We start from the raw sequence: 21,562 nt of genomic DNA, 5'->3' as shown, positions 1-21,562 counted from the left end.
AGCAACTTAAAAAGTTTCCCAGGACATCATTACCCTTTTTAATAAACAAATGAAGTATGTCTTAAGACTGTGGCTCTGAACTCAGAACAGTTAAAATTATTTTAACTGTGTACATATCCTGGTTCTGTGAGCAACTCAGTCAAATCTGAGAAAACATGAGGATGCTGGTCAGGTGTCTTTCCCACTAGGTCCTGTGGGCTTTACCAGATGGTTAGAGAAAAAAAAAAAAAAAAATCACTGAAATTTAGCAGTAGTTGAAACACATTTGGGGACATCAGGGGGAAAAATATGTTGGACAATGCAAGGATGAAGAGAAAATCTTGCCAAAGAGATTCCAACTGAACTTCTGAGTTCTGCTTTTGGCAAACAATTTCCCTGCACAGGAGTTGCAGACACAAGTGTCTCTTTGAATCTAGTTGTGCCCAATATAAATAAATAAAGTAAAGCAGGAAATGGAGTGGATTTGAGATTGAAATAAGCTTTATCCTTGTCCAGAAGAGATGTCACATGTTGCTTTTCAGAAGGTGGAGAGATTCCTAGGAAACCCAGGCTGGTGTGTCTCTGCAAAGGGTTCGGTCGATGGCACCAGGGCTCCCACAGGAGCTGCTGGCTGTTGTTTTGCTGGTGTTTGGAATTAATGTAAACAGTACAGGTAGATGGCAATAATACCCAAAGTCACCTGTGTACCTGCAAGTCTTGCTGTTAGGGCAGTAGTTAGGCATGTTGTGAGTTTGTTTCTTCAACCTGTGCCCATGATCAGGAAAAAAGGGTGCAGCTCATAGTAACATTTCATGGTCCAGCAGAGAAGCTGTGCTGAAGGAGAGAGGGAAGTGCAGCTGGAAAGAGATAGTGGTGTAAGGATTGGATGGGAAGAAAAATCTGAAATGGGTTGGGTTTGGTTTGCTTTCTTAGGAGCAAGTTGCATTTCTAGAACATGCTAAAGGCTGGTGAGGGAAGAGAAAGGCAAGGATGGGGAGGACAAGTCTGCATGGTGAGAGCCTCTGCCTAACAACAGTTACCCCTCACTTATTTCACCATGTTATATAAAATATTTTTCTTTTCCTCCCTATATGCAATCAAAAATCAGTGTTTTCTGAGAAGAATTCAGCTGAATATGAAAAAAAAATACTACTGGGTGAAAGGATGCTATTTTAATAACTTATCTTCCTTGAAACAAATTAAACAAATATGTAGGGTTTATTTTCAGACATTACTTCCTCTGAGGAGGGTAGAGTTTTAAGCGTGGTGCATCATGGAGAAATGGATTGTCTGGTTAGAAAATTCTGATCCATCTGACAAACATCAGAGACTGTGTAGTACAGAGAGTTGAAAATCACCAGTGTGTTCCACAGCAAGACCAGGTTTGGAGTGAGGAGGGGTGAGGGATATTAGTTAACCTTGGTTGAAATGATAACTGAATGTGCTGGAGACTTTCTGCAGCAGAAACTGATTATATCTTGTGTATAGCTAAAAGTGGATGGTCAGAAATTTTTCTCTTCTGCTGAAGTTTTTGCCTGGAGCTGTAATTTACTGCAAATCAGGGGAGAAGATTTTTTGCCCCACTAAAAATGTAAGAAGAAATACAGGCACGTTTTTATTGTAGGACAAATTAACAGGGCTAACCATGGAGTCATGTGCTCTGGTGCTGTCATAATTAAAATTTTCATTGCTGTCAGAAAGCATATTCTACTCTGGCAACATTTCTCCTGACACTATTCCCTCTTTTAGGGATTACTGCTTTGGTTCTCTGTCACATTCATATGCTGAAAACCAGGTGGAGCATCCTCCAGGAAAATGTTCTGTATAAGGGTTTTTTTAAGGCCTGCTGTGACCACAGGTCATTGTGGAAAGAAAAAGTGATACCAGAAGAGACATCATAAATAATAGGAACTAAGTTTGGAAAGGTAACATACTTCATACTGCAGGATTTATACCAATCCCTAGAAGCTAGAGATTGGATTATGATCTAAAGTGTGTGGGATAAGAGGTGAAGTTCTCTTATACTTGCTCATTGTCTGTTTTATTCTTGTTTTTTAAAATTTATGAATCCATAAAATGAATTTCTAAAGGAGGAGAATTTTCTTTTCAAGCACTTTTAAATGCCTTTTGATTATCTGCTGTGTTCAGAGATCCAGACGATGCTTTTGTTGATCCAGTCTGAGGTTTAGTTTTGTCTTTAAATTCAGTGAAATTATAGCTATGACCCAGGTACAGGCCTGTCTAAATGTGAACAAAAATTGGCCCATAAACTACAAAATCTGCTACATTTATTTTCAGCTGCCTGTATTCTGAGGTGCTATGTATGCAAGCCTGTAGATGTATTGGCAAGCAAAAGTCTTCTTTTCTGAGAAAGTGAATATCTCTCAGTGAATGGCTTCACATTCTTACTTACAAAGCTCCTTTGCTGGAGTTGCTGTGAAAGGTCACTGAAATGAAAAAAACATAATTGCCCAGACTTTTATTTACTGATTGTCAGCTGACAGAATGCAGCTCATTCAATCCCAGGCTAATCAAGTCCTGAAGAAACATTGCTATGAACAAGTTCTGACCCAAGTGTTTTCTCATTTCATTTAAGCTTTTATAAAATCCTGTTCAAAGGACATTCTAATGGAAATAAAGCTTAATCCCTAGTGGAAGTTACCCAAACAAAACATTTAGCAGAAGCAGAGATTTCAAACTGCTTTCACTGATGGGCCAAGATCAGAGAAATTTTCAGTATTTCAGTTTCTCTTCACTCTGGGAATAACATTTTCTGATATTTAAAACAAAATGTACTATAATAAAAACACAACTAGAAACACTCTGAAAATAGAAGGAAATGCATTTTCCTTCCTAATACTATTTCAGGGTAAATTCACCTGTGTTTTCCTTCCTCACTTTCATGTAGAGTGAAAGTGCTTCTTCCAATCATCATGTTTTGTAATTCCTAATGAGGCTGTTATGCTGGCAGAGGCATGCAGGGTGGATGAGAGCCCCTTTTGGCTCTTCATGACCATTTTGTAAAACACAGTCAGTAAATCTGATTAAAACTAGCACTGGAATTGCAGAAGTATTCAGTTACTGAAAATATTATAACATCTCTTGACTGCAGATCAAGTTTTCTGCTTGTAAGCACTTTTTACTGTGCTGATTTGTTCAAACAGCTGAGTTTTTATTTCCATGTAACATTTTTGCATTTGTCAAAGGTTGTGGGGCTTCTTTCTATATTTATGGGTTTGGAAGAGCCTGGCCTCTTCTGGTACTTGGCAGTACTGCCAAAGTTTATACTCAGTCTCATAACTTATACCTTATCCTGAGTGAAGAAGGATTATAGTGGAAATGGGTGATGCTAATGTGTTTGTTCTTTCAGAAAATACCAGCTTGCACCATCCAAACCTCAAATTACACTTAGGCTCTCCTTATATTGGCCATTGCCCTTTGCTGTACCTTTCTGATCTAACTGCAGTCTGTAAAAAGCTTTCAGCTGGAGCAATTTTGGCTTAAAAGAAGATCTGTGAGTCCACAGCTGATGCACACAGCTTGGTCTAGAAAGGTACTAAGAAAGATTTTCTTCTCTTTTCCATATTTTCTTTTGTGGTGTTTAGTGGTAATGAAAATAAGAATGCAAGATGCTGTGATAATCTAGGGTTTTAGCTGCATATTTTAGGGTTTCTTGAATGGATTTAATTTTTAGTTTTCTCTCTAAAGAAATGGGTTGTTTTTTTCTTGGTCCTGAAGCCCTCAGAACATTCTAAAGAGATATTTCTTATTTAAACTTTTTTATAGCAATTGTTTATACATAAAAGTTAGTATTTTTATATCGCTGGAGTTCAAACCTAATGCTGTGTGTCCAACAGTCATTCTATTCCAAAAAATAACTGTGCTTTTCATTAGATCTGAACTTCTGGGTGACTGGGTTTTTTCTGAGGCTTTCTCTCAGAGTACAGCATGCAATCATCTCTGAGTGTATTATTCCACAGAAAGTTTGGGATGGAGTTAAATGTTACGTTGATCACTGAATTAACCAAGCTTTTCCCAACAATTATTTTCTTCCTCTGGTAATCACTAGTGACTTTAAAAAAACAAACTATGTTTGGATTCAAAAGACCATCTCTCAGAGGAGTTAATGTAATGGCTGTGTTGTAGAAGGCCAAGTGTTCTTTCCTAGTTTAGTCCTTGCTTAAATGCTTTTTTCAAAGCTGAGTATGCTTGGATGTATTCTTTGGTATTTGAATGTTAGGAAATGGAAAATAAAAAATAATAATGGAGGAAATTCCCATCTGGGAAATCTGTTGTGTATTCAAAGCACCTTTAGCTGCAAGCTTGCACTTTGTGGCCTTGACAAATATTGTACCTAAAAGATCAAGCTTGAATTTGATCTTTCCCAAGGTTTTTAGTGAGGGGGTGGGAGGCCTGGGAGAGGATTAATTAAACTTTGGCTAATTCCATTGCTCTCAGTATTTCTGGTGCCTAATGCATGGCATTTTTCAAAAGATGTTCCCTTTTCAAAAGGAACACAGAGCTTGCCTTGACTCTAAATTCAGGCGAAAGACCACAATTGTCCATTTGACTCCTGTGCAGAAATTAACAGCAGTGAGCAAAGGTGCAAAAGGGATGGTCCTCTGCCTTGTCTTCAAGAGCATCAGAAATGCTCAGTGTCTGATGCAGGGAATGTGCAGTCTGTGGAAAAAACAGTGGTAGAAGAGTTTGGTTAAACTTTCACAACAAGTGTAAGAAAGTTATTTGGCTCTCTTCTGGCACAGATAATATAATCTTCTCTGTTCAAAGTGCAAGTCTTACAGAAATCTCAATGATGTTGTGAGCTGTGCAGGCAGGATTTATGAGCAGCCAAACAAAACCCAAAGATCATGATGATTTTCCTATGGAAGTGTAGGTCTGGGAGAGCAGCAGCAAAGGAAAGTTTGCAGAAACATCACACAGATTTACTTGAAGCATGAAGCCAAGAGGGAGAAGGAGCTCTCAGGGCTCAGCTACTGGCTGGAAGGAGTCTTGGCATCACGAACAAAGGAAGTACTTCCTTGAATGCTCAGTAGGACTTTGCTTATGTATTTTGTAAATAAATGCAAATGTCAGAAAGAGAGGAAATCAGTAGTTGATATAAAATTTGTAAACTTGAGATCACTGTGTGTGCATGTGTTTGAAGCTAATTAACTAATTAAAATATTTTACAGAAAACATGAAATTTCAATCTAATGTATATGAAACTTAAAAAAAAATTTGGTCTGATTGGTCTTGTTCTTACATTTGTAGTGTTGATCATGGCTGTGAGCTTTCTGGTGGCATTCAGCAGCTACAAAAGGACAGTGCAGCTGGAAGGCCAATTTGCAATATGAGTGCTTTGCTCTTTCTTGCTCATTCACTTGTGTTGCATTTCGGACTTGTAAACATCTTTTTGGAAAATGTTCCTAGAGTTTTGCTTTCACATTTCTGTAAATGCCTGTGATACTTAGTGTTACTGATTCTCCTGCTTTTCAGGTGCTCAGTTTCCCTGAGCATCTTTGTGGCCCTCCTCTGGACTCAGTCCAGCACATCTCTGCCATGCCAAGAGCTCCGGATCTGGACTCAGTACTCCAGGTGGGGGCTCATTTTTCTGTATGCAAAAGTTACACCCTCTTGGTAATTTTCCATTAAAAACTACATGATCTTTTCCTTCTCAATTTACATGTATCTGTCAATGTAGGAATATTGAGAAAGTTAATTCCTTATTGCAGAGAAGAACTATATTTCTGTAATACCTAAATCTTGCAAAATAATCCATACACCTTGTGTGCTAATCGTACCACTGATTTAAGAAAGTGGCCCAGAATGCAACATGTATTCCACAAAACCCATGGCAGGGCAGAAGCAGCACAGCAGCCATCTCTGAAGTGACTGTCTTCCTTGCTGCTGGGTCTTTGAAACAAATAAAAACATAGGAAAAAAAAAAAAAACCTAGAAGAAAAAACCCTAGAAGAATATGATGGTTAATCAACTTTATGGGTGTCTATGAGCAATCATTATGAAGCAGAAGTAAAAAGCATCATGTACTTTTTGGGCATGATAAGCAAGGTGGTTTTGTAGAGATACCTAAGTCATTGTAAGCCATTGTAAGTGATCATGGTAAAGTTTTTTGTACAGCTGAGATTACCTAGCTTTAACAAAGCCTGATTTGAATTTAGACAGGTAGCAACAAGGACTAGTAGGTTGGTTAGAAGAATTGAATGGATTAAACATTTCCCTGTTATTCCTTACAAAGAGATAAAAATGTCTTGATTTCTACAGCCTGGTTGGCAGATGCATATAAGGGGATAGGACAGCTATTGTAAATGGATTGAAGGCTTATGTATCAGGGAGAAAAAAAAATGTATAAAAGGCCAATATTAATCCCAGATTGAGTGTTTATTGTCTAGTTAATTTAGGCCAGAAACTGGAAGGTTCCTGAACACTCATAGAGTGAAGCTCTTAACAGGACTGAAAGGAAAGAGGAGTTTAAATTGTTGGGAGATTTAGCATGATAAGACCAATGAAAGGGACTGTGTGACTAATTTGGAGAATTCCTGAAGATAAGAATCCATATGTAACAGTTATGTTCAAAAGGAAACCAGATCAGTGCTTGCACTGTATTTATTTTTTGGTAATCCTATGCTAAAGATTCCCCTTTCTTGTAGGGATCAGCAGAGATTTGTCCCCCTAAACTATGTAACGAACTTTGTTTAAAAGTTTTCCTGCTTATTGAAGGGATCTAGGACATCAGCAGTGCCTTCAGTCTCTCTTTTGCTGCCTTCTGTCTAAGGCTGTTTTGTCTACAGCTGTTTCTTAGCTCCTTAAATGGTTATCAATATTGGGTGGATATTGTGTGGAAAGTGGGCACCTCGGCATCTGTTGTGTGATTTCCTGGGACTGCAGGAAGCCTTGCTGCAGGATCTGTATCCCAATTCTCTGTTCCTGCCAAAGAGCCAGTTGCTAATTTCTTTTTCCATCAAAAGGTGTTGGCACTCAAGTAGTGTTCCCCCATCCTCTGTTTATACAGACACTTCGTGACTTTAAGGGCTATTTACTTTTTTTTTGTTTTGAACATTTCACAGGCACACTGCTGTTTACTCAAGCAAAGGCCTGGAGTACAACTAAGTACTTGTCATGCTGTACTGACTGAATCCAAGTTTGTTTTGTCTCTGTTATTCCTCCTTTCTGGTGCATAAAAAAATGCACCAGAGACACGCATTTCCGGATTCCTTGAATATTCCTTGTGCTGTCGTATTATAGCAGAGCTCTGTATGCAAGAGACATGACAGCAGGAGAGATTCTCCTGCTTAGGTTGTCTAGAAGTGCTATTTACTTTTTTTTTCCCTGATGACTTTGGCACAGGTAAAATAGCAATAAAATTTCAGAAGGTAGCAGTCATATGCTTGTCTATCAGTTTTCCTTGCTCAATAGTGCATTCCCTTTTTTGTCCTGTAGATTGCTGTTGAAAAGTACACACTGTGTAGCCAACTACTGTGTGTGCTTTAAGCTGAAAAATAAAAACATGCTGTCAGCTACAAGGTCTTGTTGCTGTACTTTTCCTTGTGACCTTTAACAAATTCAAACCATTGTTATTGTGCACAGAATCCAGCAAGGCTATAATTGCCATTAAGAGGGTGGTTGGTTTATGTTTACTTTGGGTTTCACTATTTCAGGGCAGACGAGAAAAATATTTATGGTGTGGGGTTTTTTGGATTTTTTTGGGTTTGTTGTTGTTGTTTTTGGTTTGGTTTTTTTTAGGGCAGAAATAATCTTTCTGGAGTAAGCACAGCCAGGTCCATGCAGCAACTGGGACTCCTGTGCCACAGTACATGACTATTGTGTACTTTCTCATCCTACGTCTAATTGACCAGTGGATCAGTGGATAAACAGGTTCCATCTGATTGAGTGAGATGTCTAAACAGTTGGTAACTATTGCTGTAGAAAAAAAAATTTCTTATGAACTGCAGAAAAACTTCTAGTTCACTCACATCTTGTGCCCTACATCCCAGCATTCTGCCAATAAAAATAAATAAATAAAATAAATTTTAGAAACTTCTCCAGATTTAACATTTGCTTCTTTTCTGAGACCTCCACCAGTAGGTTTTTCCCCCCATTTTTCCGTTTCCTGCCTTTATTTACCCAGCATACACTGTCATCTTCCTGCAAACTTGTGCAAAAAGGCATTGGTGTGGAATGCCCAGTTCTGAGTACTGTGTCCTCCAAGACCCAACTCAGCAAGGAGCTCCTGATTCCCTGTCACAGCCTTTGCCTTCACAGGGAAATTTGCTGGTGTCTTCTATCACCATGCAAATCTTGCACTGTAGGAATTTAGAACCTTGATCCATCTGTCAAATGTGGCCAAAACTGCTCGTTGTATTTTGAAACCATGAGGAAATGCAAAGCTGGACAGACGTCACAATTGTATAAAGTGCACTTAAGTAGCAAAGTAGCCTATGAATACATATCTGCCTGTAATTCATACAGGCAGATATGTATTCATACCCCAGCTCATAGAACATTAGCTCTGAAGATGTGCTGTTACATGCATTCTGCAAATAGATAATTGGGGAGAAGGAGGAAGGAGAGGGATGTTTGTATCATTTTATGGCAGGTAACCATGTCATTCATACCACACCTGGGTGTTTCTGACTTTGTTTCTCACACAAGTGCTAATGAAATACTTAGTGGTTTTAAAAAAAAATTAAAAGAACTTGGAAACCCAGTATCCAAAGGGTTTCAAAACTTTATTGTATGTGCCAAATATTTCCAGCTGTTATTGCCTTTCACTTATTTCCCACAGCATCTTGGCCTGGGTCTGCTAGTGATCTTTCTTCGTTGATGGCATGAGATGTTAGCTGAGCCAATGTTTATGCTGTTCAGAAAGATTATCCTAAAGCCTTACTTCATTAATGATTTTAAAGCTTGTTAACCTGTTTATCTTCAAAGGATAGAAGCTTTTAATGCTAAATAAAGTGGATAGCATTTATAATGATTGTGATAATGAGTACAATTGGATATCAGACTCCAGTCTGTGTTATAGACTAGAAGCCATCACACATTCTTCAGTTGCTTCTCCCTGAGAGGAGGGAGATTAGTCTACAAACATGGGTGTCTGAAGCAGCATTACATCTGCTCATTTCAACCCATTGAGAATTTCTAATGTACAGCTCCTTCAAAAGAAAACAGTTTCTAATATATTCAGTAGTGGAGATTTTGGTGATGGCTTGCTGTAGCTTCTGTGATCATTCATGGATTGCCTTTTATCATAGCATAATTTAGTGAGTGGTTTAATTTAATTAAATCTAGATCAGCAAGGGATATCTTGGATATTGTGGAATCAGCTGTTTTCTATAATGAGATTTTAGAAAGTCTTATAGGCAAAGCAATTACAAAATCTGTTTAAATTTTCTGTGCCTTTCAGAAAGCCTACTGTGCTTTCTGAAAGACTTGATGTCAAGTTACTTTGGTTACTCAAAACCACTGCCTGGTTGATTGACTGCTCTTTGTTGTTTTGGCTTTGAAACATTCATTAGAATAGAAGTTTTTTCCGCCATTCACATTGGTGCTGCTTGCATGTTATATTTCTTTCTGTTTTGGTGATGAAAACATCCTGCTGGTTAATTGTTGTAAACATTTACCTAGCACTTTGCAGTCACTAATGAATTAATCTCTGTAATGCTGGGTAAGTGTTATGTGTATTTTAGATCTCAAGAGTGCTGATGAGACACACCTAAGACCCTAAAGTGTGCCAGTAGTGTGGATGAGGATTTAATTTGAGAACATTACTGTGACTCACTGTAGTTAATGTGCAAGCAGTGTCGGTCTGTGGGTTTGTGTATGAGCCAGGATTTGCAGCATTACAGAGATTACATCTTTCTCATTGTTCTAAAGCAGCTCTTTCAGGTTGTGTTCATTTTCCTTTGAGAAGTGGACATTTTTAAAATCTTGCTTCTATATCACAGAAAAGTTAAGTTTAATTTAAAGGAAGTTTGATTTGTAGCTAAAGCAAACCATTAACTGTTTCAATATCAGTCCTAGAAGTTAGACTCAAAAAGGTGAAAATTCCCTCTCCTTCTCCCACTGATGGGACACAGAGACACAACCTGTTCTCTTTCCCACTTCCTTGTCTGCAGGGACCTCCAGAACCAATGTGTGCTGCTGGGCCTCAGAGAGGCTCCCCCATCTCACACAGCAGAGCTACCAGAGCTATGGGTAGCACAGGTGGGAGGAATCCCACATCCCATCCTGTGTGTGATATAGCAGCCCGAGAGCGAATGGACCAGGGGCTGAGCAGCACAGGCAGATTCTGCCATAAAGGCCTCTTTGCACTCTAACTCACAAAGGTATCACCCCACTTTTTCTGGAAATATGAGAAAAACACCCTTGTTTTTTTCCATGACTGACAGAATTGCCATGCAGAAAAGCTGGCACTTCCTTAGTTACCAGCAGCTTAGAGCATAAGGCACCACTAAAAGCTCTGGTGCTACAGAAAGAGCAGCTAATAGGGTATAAAGTTCTTTTATTTTATGTTTGCATTCAACAGTTGTGTTTCTGTTATTTAAGCTTCCTGACCCAGGAATACTACTACACTCACAGCCTGGACTGTACCAGTTAAGTGTGCAGCACAATGGCTATGGTTTGGTTTGGTTTTTTTTTCCCTCCACAGATACACTTTTACATTGCTTCACTCTTTCAGATTTTAGGGTAGAACAAAACATTTGCTGAAAGAGATACACAGGGTGGGGAAGGGGAAATAATTTTTCAATCACATATTTCTTGTTCTTCCCTTTTCTTTCACCACCATATCCAGATGTTGCAAAATGAAACTTAGAGCTCAAGAATGTAGACGTCGGGGTTTGTAGCTCAACACCTTGTTTAAGGGCTATTTATTTGAGGGAAGTAACAATGCCAACTAGTGATCAAATCTGTCATTGAAAAAAGATTTGGTATTCTAGCAAAGAAAAAAATAGTAAAAATGTATGTAAATCACAAAAGCTTTTGTGACAATTGCACTACTCAGCTAAGGAAAAGACTGTAAGTATTGATTTTTGTTTAATAGGACATTTCCATTAGTAACATAACAAGTGTCTCATTAGGTTAATGACATGCTGTCCTTGGACAATGTGTTAGTATACTGTTATGCTTTTCTTTTTTTCAAAATTAATTCATCCCATTCATAATTTGATCACCTGTGCAAATGACACCAAAACCAAAAAAAAAAAGGAGTATGCATTATTTCTGTCTTTTTTCACAGTAGTGTCTGGGTTCTTATTTTCTAAAATATATATGTGCTTTTGGGCTTAAATAACCCACTCTGGCTTCTGTTTGAAAGTCCATGGTTATTCTAATAACAAGGGATAATCTTCCAGTATAACTAAAGGCTTTCTTCTTCTTTAGTCTTAAGTGTATATCAAAGTTGTATAAGTTTAAGTGTATATCAACATATCAATGTTGATGAGGTGCTCTGCCAGAGTTGCTCTTTATTTTTGTTGTTTCTTAAGGACTCCTTTTGCATCAAGATAACTGGGATACATATGTAAATATTACTGGCTGTAATCTGGATGCCAATATCTAAATTTAATTATCGTCTTTATATATTAAAGACATAAAACTGTAAAGCAGCTATTTGGAATTTTCATTTCTTTTAGGTTTTTGGTGTGATTGTTTGCCTGGGGCTTTTTCCCCTTTCGAAACTGTGTCCTTCCTATAGTGTTCACCTAGCCCTCAATTGTTTTAGAAAACTCATGTGCTGATTGACAAGATTTCAGTAGATGATGGAGGGAAAGTTACTAATTGAGAAGACAGCTCTCTGGGACCTACACAGTGGTTAAAATTACAGTATAGTTTTATTCTGCCTTAGCTAGATATTTTCAGAGTCTGCCGTATGCAGGTGATTCATCTTCAGAATCTCCATCCTGCACATCTCTTGATGTGCCTGATGTGGAGGTACACTATTCTTTCAATATGAAGTGGTTTTTTAGACATCCCCTGGACTTTCTCCTAGAAATTGGCATGACTACCTACCTACCTGACTTTTGAAAAGCTGGATTTGCATGTGTTATCAGGTACTTATAATTATTAATTTTGCACTCACAACAATTTTGAGCATACCTATACCATTCATCATGTTTCATGGTTTCTTCAGATAGTAGTTACCCTGTATTATTGGTGAAGTCAGCCAGTTTGTGTATAATTCTTAATCCTTTTAATGCAAAACCTGTATTTCATTCTATCCAAAGGCAAGCCAGGTTAATTTCTCTGATGCTTAGTGAACTTTGGATCAATTCCTTGATCTTACCTGTTTCATTGCAATGCTGAGATTAGGAGCTCTGATTCACTTTGAACTGCAGAAGAATGTGGGTCACACTTAAAGAAAATACTTGGGGGGCTAGTTTTGGTTTGTGCTAGAGCTCCAAATCCTTCTTTCCCTTCTGGCAGACTTCTGTACACACTGTCCCCTTTCACCATGGAATAAACCAGACAGAAAGCTCCCTTCTCCTCCCTGCAACATCAGGAGTTGAAGACTGATGCCTTTGTCTGTGATGTTGTTCAGTGCCTGTTTATGGCACTGCTGAGTGTCAGATTTGTATGAGCATCCTTATCCAACATAGTACTTTACCTCTGCTTTCACCTCCCTAACAGATATCTACTGACCTTTGTTCTTCAGAGCACCATATACTCCAAGGCAATTCTGAAGTTTCCCATGTGTTTTGGAGGAGTGTGTGGATGAATCCCGTTATTTGGCTCCTCTGTATCCCTACAGGGGTTTTGAGTTTCTCAGTCACTATTCTGGCTCCAGACCATGGGGTCTTGGTTTTTCTCCTCCTACCTTGCTTGTTCAGTGTTGGCAAACCCAGAGGGCACACCTATATAAGCCAAAGTCTGTTCATTTATTTTTTCATCTGAGACTATTTCAAAGATCATTTACTAACAACCTACACAGAAACAACTTTCTAGCACTACTGCTGAATCTGGAAGTCCTTCATGTTGCTCAGTTATCTCAGATCTGGTTTTTTGATTTTTCTCCATTTGACTCCAAGCACCATGGTTTGCATATAGCTTTTATTCACCACTTCAATTTTATTTAATTTCAGCTCAGAGACATCAAACACTGGCTGCATTTCTGGATATATGTATTTCCTGCTTTCTTGCCCTTTGTAGCTTGAAGGCAGTCTAAGTTCATGATTGAACTATAGGCGAGATGGGAAAAGAGGACTGTTTGTTCCATGAACTCAGCAGCATTAACGATTAACTATGCCTCTGTTTATTTTTAATGAAGGAAGAAGTGGAAAAAGTAATAGCATCTGTTTCTCACCTGTATTGATATGTGGCTTTTAAGGAGGTAGAAAGCTTGAGAAGAGAGACAGAGAGATGCCAGTGTTGCTTTATGTGATCTTTTCCACTTCTCCTCATGGAAAAAGAATTCCAAAATTTATTTATTTCCCCCACCCCAGTTTTTGTCTCTTTCTTTCTTTCTTCCTTTTCCCATTATCTTGAATTACCAGCAAGTTTTAAAAGAAGAGGAGGGAATAGAAAGATGAAGCAGTGTTCAATGCAGCATTTCTGCTCCCCACTGCAGCCTTTCTTCTTCCCTTCCTGGCAGAAGAGTGCGGCTTTCTTGCTTTTGGGGTTTTTCAGTTGCTAGGAATTCAAAATATTTGTGGCTTTTTAAAAAATAATTTTGGAAATTGCATCAGTGCTGAGGCCCTGGGGCTGGAAATGCCAAGTGTTACCTAAGTGGAATAGTTGGCAGCCCAGCATGGCACTGTGTGATAGGAGATGAACCTGGGGCAAGAGGAACAAAGCACCAAGGGTAGAAGGCCCCCAGCTGTTTCTGAGTCACAGTCAGGCAGAGGAGCAGTGCCCTGATTGCAGAGGGCTGCTGGCTGAGCATGAGAAGCAGCCCACACACAGATCTTGGTGGCAGAGGGAAACCAGGCACTAAATGGAGACATGAGCAGATGAGGATCAGGAACTTTTGACTGTCAGGAAGCAATGGGTTTTCTAATGAAGGAGCAAAATTGGAGACCCAACCAGCCTTAACTTGTCATGGTTCCTCCTTTCAAATCTGCTGCTTGCCACAGGAGTCTGGGCAAATGTAATTACTTTTTTTTCCCCACCCTGTACAAAACTGTCCTGCCTGGTGGATTAAAAAATGAATGATGGGCAAAGTCAGGAAACAAGAAGACTTGTCACAGGACTCTGGAGAAGAAGAACTCCTCACTGTGAAGTTAATGGAAAAAAACAGAGCAGACGGCCCTCCCACTGGCATAACATGTAGTTCTGTGGAGTAACACATAAACCAAGGGAATCCTGCCATCTCTAGGGAAAGTTTTAAGATGTTAAAATTCTCCTTTTCCTTAGCATGTCAGGAAATGTTGCTTGTTGTTTTAAAAATAATATTTCAGTAGTTCCAGCAGAAGAATTTACAAATCTCACATACGATAGTGAAGAGGGTAGTGTCTGTGCAAGTAACCTCTATGAAAAAAAACTGGAATGTTCAAATATGTCCCATTTGCTGTAAAAACTTAAGTTTGATAGTTTATTGCTCTTTACAATATATTTTAAATATATTTATGTATTTAAAGATATAAAATATATTTTGTATATCTAAACATGTAATATATAATTTATAATATATTTGTCTGCTTTGTTTCTTATTCAGAATTTGGAACCTATTGGCAGTAGAAACTACCCTTCTTCCTTGAAAAAGCCCTTTGTTCTCTAAAAAAATAATTTTATATTGTCAAGAAATTCTACTCAAGCAGGAGGGAAATGGGATTTTTAGATCTATTTATCCTGTGCTAGGTGTCCCTGCTAACAACTTCACTGCATTTTCTGCAATGGTCCAGCTGCATTGCTCTTTGGCACTGCCTGACATTCTGATAAACTTTCAGTAAATCTACACAGGATTAGTCACTTCCAGGGTGAAAATATATTCAAGAATATACTCATAAATATTGCTCAGTACCATTTTGAAAAAATATACATAAAAGAATTCTCCAGTTGCCATTATAATGTCCTACAACAAGCACTAGGCTGCTGCAGTACAGTTGTTCATACTTACCTGTGGGGAAATTTTTATGGTCTGTGTTGAAAACATCTCAAAATCCAAACCAGAAATTTCCGCTTTTGGTTCAGTTAGATCCCCAATGGCTTGCCTAATTCTGTTTCCAAGGGTTTTGGTGTCCAGGGCCCCATTTCCTTCTGCTCAGAGATGGAACTCAAATGTGATGCACATTGGACAGTTGTTCTTTGTTTTTCCAGATGCCTTGGAAAACAGCAGTGTAAGGCAGACTTGAGGGAGATGGGAGATGTACTGCTCTGACCCCTTCTACTTTTCTAGGGATTTGCAGAGGGGAATCCTGACCTGGCTAAAATTTTCTGCCCTATTTCTTCCTCTAGGCAAATTCCCTTCTCCACTCATCATTCCCATGATGAATTAGAGACAGATATCTGGACTGCAGAGACTTCTATGAATAAATGCGGCTATCCATATTATGTGGCTACATACTCTACTGTATTGCTATTTTCTTTTGACAACAATTTTTTCTTCTTGACATCTGGTAAGTGCAGACTGAACTTTTGAAATCCTGGATAAAGGAGGAGCTCTGATTCTTAGACAAGACTTTGGCTGAACAGCCAGCTACAGGGAAGGAATATGGCAGATGGGAATATCACCAAGGCAGAACAGGTAGAACTAAAAAAAGCACAGCAGATTTGGTGATCTGAGGCAAGGTGGGAAAGGTTTGCAGGCAGGTGAATGCTCAAAGTAGGGGTCTTGGGAGCCCTAGAAAAATATTTCATGATATCATATTCCTAAGCTCCTGAGATACACCTATCTGGATCTTTTGGGATAGTGGGTAGAAATGAAAATGTCCATCACTAAGGTAATAAATATCTTTGCTCTAGTGAGAAATGTGGACTGGGAAAACCTTCACTTCTTTTCATATTTCTATTTTTAAGGTTTTTTTTCAAAGTAACACATGGAAAACCTGAAGCTTTTGATGCCACATTCTGTCCTGATATGCACAAACATGACTTTCATTGACCTTTTGAGGGAGAGTTATGGACTTCACTGATTATAGAAGAGAATTGCATAGGCTTGGACTAGGAATGGTAAGTAATTATGAGGGACTTCAAGAAATTTGTTACCTAGCCAAATGAGCTAGGTAATGATGAGAAAAAAATGATTAGTTATCTCAGGGTTGGGGTATGGACTAAATAAAGACACAGTAAAAATATATAAATCAGTAGGATCGAGGCAACATCCCAGAGCCAAAGAAATAGCAAAATGCTGGACAAAAAGTCAACAAAACCAGAAATGTCAGAAGGGCAGCAAAAGGTGTGAGAAAAAAAGGGTTGAAGATTGTGAAGTCAAAGTAGGACATTTATAATTGTGTCAGGGACAAAAGGTCTGTCAGAGACTCCTTTAGCCAAGGGGAAGTTGTTCATGGATGCCCTAGTTAGTGCTAGGAAACACTGCAGTTTATTCACCTCAGCGTGCACCAGGAAGAAAAGAGACCTGCCAGAACCAAAAGGACTGTTTTGTAGGCCAAAAATTCCTGAACACTACATCTACCCAGAGCAGCTGACAGAAAAGTATAATGGCTCACTAGGGCAGTGCCAGGGTAGCTGGAATCCCCTTTATTCTCCCAAAAAGGCAAAGATAGGAAGCAACAACAGGAGGACTGGCAAGAGCCAACTGCAATATCTTTATTGTCCCAGCACAGTATGGGTCAGGGCAGCTCTTCTTCCCTGTCTCTATGCATTATACATAGTGCGTATGAGTTCTGGAGTCTTGATTTTGGTTTTGTATTTTTTTAATGTAAGTGAATTTAATTTTGTATGTGTGTATGTGTGTAAAATCTTTGGATTTAATTTGAGTCCTGCTTCTGCTTGCTCTCCTTATGGTCTCTCATTTGTTTAGGGGGATTACCTGCTCTTACAAAGGCAGCACAGAGTGCTCAGAAAATGCTGAACTTTATGCTCAGCCCCAGCATCCCCATTTGTTCAGGCTCTGTGTTTACCCAAAGTCTCTGGGGCTCAAATAAACAAGGTGATATTATATTTATAAATAAAACTGTGCATGACGAACTCATGCATGTGAAGGCAGAAAATAATGTGACATCTGAGGTTGCAAAGCTCATAAGCACAAAATGAGAAAGGTTAATGAAATTGGATGGGGCAAAAGGATTCATTACTACTGCCTGTCCTGGACCATTATCTGTGAAGAACATGATAACAGAACATTCTCTTTAACCATGGGATAGGTATGGTTCAGGACGCAAAAAGGAAACCTGTGTTTTTTCTGCTTGTACAGAAGCCCTGGTTTGGGAAAAGCACTGGTAGGCACCAAACAGTCACCAGGTGTGCTGTGGATGATGAAATCTTCCATTAGCATGGCATGTACAGCACGAGCTTCTGCTCACTGGATACCCTCTCTCTGACCCTGAAGTCTGCCAAATCTGTAAGATACTTAATTGCATGACTTACTGAGAATGTTCACTTTATTTCATAACTGAGCTGGTCTAACTTTAGTTTCTGATTATTAACTCTTCATTGAGCAAGGTCTTCACTAGTCACAAGCAAGGGACCAGTCTCAGAAGAAAGAGACTTCTATGCTTTCTGAACATCTTTTCCCTGGAAATTAGATCAAGATTCTTCAAGTCTTACAATCCAAACTGCTGCTCTTTGACACTTGTTTGGCAATTGAGAAAGGCAGGATTCAAAACAGCATCTTAGAGGTGAAAGGCTACATACCCTGTTAGTGGGAAAAATAATCTACAAAAGCAATGGTATTTGTCAAGAGACTAGAGAAGATATGACATCAGGAAAAGCCTTTGTGAAGTCCACCACAGTAACATAAATTTATTCACCTTGATTTAAATCATTCTTTTTACAGTGAAATCTAAAAATGGAGCAAGACAGGGTTATAACTTAAATGCAGGAACTGTGACAAATAACAATTTACATCAGGAAATGGAAGTGCCACAGGGATTGGGTTCCAGGGCAAATTTGTCTTGTGAAAAGGATATGAAGTTAAGTAATGGTCAAATAGACCAGGGCTTTTGTTTTGTTTTGTTTTGTTTTCAATATTGCTTTAAAAAAAATATAGTGACAAAAAGGAGAGCAAAAGTAAAGGTCTGACATTCAAGAAAGGCTTGCTTGTGGTTAATACACCACATAAATTGCGGAACAGTTTATCCCTGTGAAATTATTTCCTCTGGGATGTTGTTAGCATGCTGAAAATATGTGAATTATTGATACTTTGAATCAAACCTGCAGGAAAGCAGGAATGAAAAGCTAATATAAATAATCCTGTTTGATAGGGAACATTTTCAGAATTTTTGCTCTTAAACCATTTCACTTTTAACAGTTACTGGGATTGTTCTATTTGTTTGTTTCTTTTTCTTTCCTTGCTCTGCTTTTCTCATGCAGAACAATAAGAACTCAACTAAATTGCATTCTGGTGAGGATTTCTCCAAAGAAATCTGAACAGTTGCAGCTTAAACACTGAGAATTAGCAGAAGAGAAACAAACTGCAATTTTCCCAGTGGTACTTAGTTGGTACCAAATGACTCCACAGTCATTCTGCTACTCTTTTATTATGCTTCAGCAGCTGGGAAGTCGTATGTGCACAAGAGGTCAGGCAGTTTGCTGAGCTTGCTGTTTTTACTCTGAAATCATGGCTCTCCTGCTCCATTGAACAAAGATGGTCAGGAGTTCCTGGAGCAATTTTCCAAATAAAATATGTTTGGTTTTTTTTGTTAGCCAAATATATTGCAACAATGTTTCAGCAGAAGATGTTTCCTGTAGCGTGGTAAGTTTGATTAACATGCTGAGAGAGACCTGCAAAGAGGCAGAGGCTGCATAGGCACAGACTGCATCACTGTGTCCCATGAGGTGGCCCAGTAGGACTATTGTAGGGACCCCAGCCTCTGGTAAAGTTGCCCATTGTAGTCAAGGCTTGCCTTGAATCAAGTAGAGCTACAATTTGAATGAGAGATTTTTCTTGGTTTATTTCCTTTCCTTTCTCATGTAAGTGCTCCAATTATTTTAAGGCATTTCTTTTTTTCTTTTTTTTTTTTCCCCATCACCAAAAATAATGTCATCTTCCATTCAAAAAATACTGGGTTTGTCCCCATACAGAAAAGGAAACTATGAGATCAGAAGTTTCATACTTTTATACTAAGTTTTAGTGCTAGTTATGTTACAGGTGTGGACCAGAAGGAGACCCATGTATGGGTCTTCAAGTTTCTACCTCAGTTTTCATCCCAACAGACAGTTAATTTATTAAATGTAGGTAATTTTAAATGAAGGAATAATGTCACCAGCATTGTGAAAAATGCCAATCACTTGGTTTTTAAAATTGTAAAAGTTTAATAATAATAAAATGGTTATACAAATAGTAATACAATTAGAGTAATAAAATTTAGAGTTAAGACAATTACAAGACAATAAAAAGCAAAGAGTTACGAATGTCTAGATGCTCTTGGACACTAAGTCACGAAAAAGCATACCTTGTGAACAAAGTAATAACCTTAAAAGCAATAGCCTGTTGCATATTCATATATCTTATACATGATGCATAAATTCCTTGCAAATTAAGAACTTTTCTGGTTTTTGTCAACTTCTTCCCCTTAATCCTGGTGGTTCCATAATGACGGAGAGAAGGTGGAAGAATGTTTGTCTTTTCCAATAAGGAGGCAGTAACTCTTTATGGGCCCCTTTCGCTGCCATCTCTGTGTGAAGAGTTTCTTGATTATCTCATCTCTTGCTTGAGCTAGTAAAAAAATCCTACATTGCAGAGTTTCTATTTTAACATTATGTTGTAACCTAAAACTCTATTTAACACACTACTTAAGAAAATTAACACAGCATAACTTTCTAACATTACAGATATAATATTCATTGTAACATTTTCGAAAAGCCAATCATAAAATATGCATTTTTCACAAGCATGATATGAGCTGCCTTTACCTTGCTGCCCTCTTTGACCTGTAGCACTTTCCCTAGGGATGCTTTTGCTATATGTAGCATATATTGATGGAATGAGCTGAACATGGAAATCTCCCGCATTTGACATTGAGTGTGGGGGACAGCAATGCACAGTAACATTCTTTTGCAGATTTTGGAAGTGCTTTCGAGGATAAGATCCCCAAGAACTACTAATTTTGTGGTTTCAACAAAGCAACTTACCTTCCTTACGTGTTCCTAGAGTTCGAGAAGGATTTACTCTTTAGCAAGCTCGTGGTTTCGGATTTGCACAACTGAAGGTCTTCAGGGTTTCCCCCACCCGCAGAGCAACAGCAGCGGCCTGACTCCGGGTCTGCCCTGCAGATTCCCGGGAGAAGGATGGAGGAGCCCTACAAACCCCTCCGCTCCCAGCTACGCCGTTTTGCTACCACCTAGTGGGCACGGAGACGTGTGAGAACACGGACTCCTACAGAAGTGGACTTCACGAATAGGGAAAGAACATGCAGAGCTGTGTACAGACATCCCCCCTGCTTTCGATTTGCTGTTCCAGGGTCCCGAGCCTGCATTAATAAACACGGTTATAATGAAGCACCTAAGCACTGTCAGGTGGAAGTGGCCTCGGAAGCCTTATGGCCCTGCTAAATGCTAAGGAGGGGATTGGAGGACCAAGGCTGCGGCCAGGGAACATGGATTTCATTTGTCTTCAGTCAGCCAAGACTGGAGAACGAGAAAACACAGGACAACAGGAAAAGGAATCAACTCACTAGTGAAGTAAGGCTGAGATAGCAACTAAAAACAGACCCAAATTGTGATAGGTCTGGTGACAGGGTTCATTTGGCTGTAAATTCTACAGTGATGAACAGTAAATACAATTTACTAAAAACAGACCCAAATTGTGATAGGTCTGGTGACAGGGTTCATTTGGCTGTAAATTCTACAGTGATGAACAGTAAATACAATTTACTAAAAACAGACCCAAATTGTGATAGGTCTGGTGACAGGGTTCATTTGGCTGTAAATTCTACAGTGATGCACAGTAAATACAATTTTAGCGCAGAGGCCATTCTGTTCAATCTCCTAGGAATTTTTCCCAGAAATAGACATAGACACTAAATTGAGCCAACCATATGAAACTTAGCATTGGGCCTGCACCTTCCATGAGGAATCCTAGGCCAGATACTTGCTAATGTATGCATACACAGCACTAGTGATTTTCATGTACCAGCTGATGCCTACTAAGAACCTGATCAGTTCTGTCCTGTTAATTCCCCATTGGTTTTTTTTTTTTTGTTGTTGTTGTTTACTGCATGCTAAAAAATCTGGGAAATTACATGAAGCAAAAGTAATGCTGGGATAATTATGTGTTTGTTCTCCCCAACAAAATCCTAGCATTTCATGTACATTATCTGTATTTACATTGCATTTTTCTCCTGAAAATCACTTTTATTCAAGAACATGAATGAATATTAATACCCAATGTTTTAAAACCACAGCCAGCTGAACAGTTTATTTTAATTAATACAGAAGAATCTTTCCTAGCACTTCAATTTAAAATGTTGATACAGAGCATTAAAAAAAAAAAAAAAACCAAGAAGAAGAA

The 21,562-nt window shown here is 38.7% G+C and overlaps 1 long non-coding RNA gene across 2 annotated transcripts; it reads left to right on the top strand.

Annotated features, from left to right (window-relative positions):
* Nucleotides 1–2,826: 2,826 nt before the first annotated feature.
* On the top strand, nt 2,827–21,562 carry LOC146767978 (uncharacterized). Of its 2 annotated transcripts, none has more exons than XR_014953855.1 (3): nt 2,827–3,532; nt 5,476–5,574; nt 15,388–21,562. It is a non-coding gene; the product is annotated as an uncharacterized LOC146767978 (long non-coding RNA). The 2 variants fall into 2 exon arrangements; XR_014953856.1 differs by having other exon boundaries at nt 2,827–5,574; nt 15,388–15,548; nt 15,949–21,562.

This window comes from Lonchura striata, chromosome 3 (assembly GCF_050655825.1).
Source record: "Lonchura striata isolate lonStrDom1 chromosome 3, ASM5065582v1, whole genome shotgun sequence".
Classification (NCBI taxonomy): domain Eukaryota; kingdom Metazoa; phylum Chordata; class Aves; order Passeriformes; family Estrildidae; genus Lonchura; species Lonchura striata.
Note: the sequence above shows the minus strand (reverse complement) of the source record. Positions and strands in the feature narration are given on the sequence as shown.